This window comes from Furipterus horrens, unplaced genomic scaffold (assembly GCF_987537825.1).
Source record: "Furipterus horrens unplaced genomic scaffold, mFurHor1.1.pri manual_scaffold_12, whole genome shotgun sequence".
NCBI classification, from domain to species: domain Eukaryota; kingdom Metazoa; phylum Chordata; class Mammalia; order Chiroptera; family Furipteridae; genus Furipterus; species Furipterus horrens.
The window spans coordinates 38,227,290-38,228,671 of NW_028327182.1; the positions used below are offsets into that span (position 1 = coordinate 38,227,290).

Consider the following 1,382-nt stretch of genomic DNA (forward strand, 5'->3'; position numbering starts at 1 on the left):
TCGATATCACTCTTCAGCATTTTTGTACTGATTATTCAGCTTCTAGATTAGTTCCCCACTAACTGGTTTAAAAAAAGGCACACTTCCCAAAACACCAGATGACAAACACATGCCAACTAAAGTTGTTGATTCAACTTTTCTAGCCTTGAAATAGATTGATTTATTAAGGCACCAAACTCTGTTAATAACAGAGGAAGTAGCGTCACTTCCGGCCTCCCTCTAGCTGCCATCTTGCGTCCCCGTGTGTGTGCGCGCTTATTTTCAGCTGGTCTGCCAAAGACCCCCCTGAGCACCAACCCTAGTCCCCCGCGCGGCCCCGTTTTCTCTCCAACAAGATGAAAGAAACTATCATGAACCAAGAGAAACTCGCCAAACTGCAGGCACAAGTGCACATTGGTGGGAAAGGTACTGCTCGTAGGAAGAAGAAGGTGGTTCACAGAACAGCTACAGCAGATGATAAAAACCTTCAGTTCTCCTTAAAGAAGTTGGGGGTAAACAACATCTCTGGCATTGAAGAGGTAAATATGTTCACAAACCAAGGAACAGTGTTCCACTTTAACAACCCTAAAGTTCAGGCATCTCTGGCAGCGAACACGTTCACCATTACAGGCCACGCTGAGCAAAGCAGCTGACAGAAATGCTGCCCAGCATCTTAAATCAGCTTGGTGCAGACAGTCTGACCAGTTTAAGGAGACTAGCTGGAGCTCTGCCCAAACAATCTGTGGATGGAAAAGCACCACTTGCTACAGGAGAGGAGGATGATGATGAAGTTCCAGATCTTGTGGAGAATTTTGATGAGGCTTCCAAGAATGAAGCAAACTGAATTGAGTCAACTTCTGAAGAAGACAAACTTGAAGAAGTTACTGGGAACTGCTATTTTATAATATGACTGCTTTTTCAAATTTTATTTATGGATCTGATAAAATCTAGATCTCTAATATTTTTAAACCCTAGCCCCTTGGACACTGCAGCTCTTTTCAGTTTTTGCTTATACACGAATCATTCTTTGCAGCAAATTAAGCTGAAGAAGCCTGGGAATAAAGTTTGAAACCAAGATTAATAAAGTTCTTTGCCTAGTATATAAAAAAAAATAATAGAGGAAGTAAACACTGGACTACTAGGGATATATATATTGATGACCCAAGCTATTTTCCAGAGAACTGAAAGATGGGATAATCCAGGATAGGAAAAATACACACACACTCATATATATGCACACATACATATATAAACATATATATACATACACATAGATGCACACACACACACACGTGTGTGTGTGTGTGTATTCTTATTTTTGGTTGCTAATGAGTATCTTCATATAACTGAAATTGCTTTGGGGAAAGGGAATGAGTAGAGAGGATTTAAAGCAAAAAGCTCTA

General features: G+C 40.5%; 1 pseudogene; it reads left to right on the forward strand.

The window, feature by feature from the left end:
• The first annotated feature begins 229 nt into the window (after window positions 1–229).
• Window positions 230–868, forward strand: LOC149996034 (transcription factor BTF3 pseudogene; annotated as a pseudogene).
• Window positions 869–1,382: the final 514 nt, after the last annotated feature.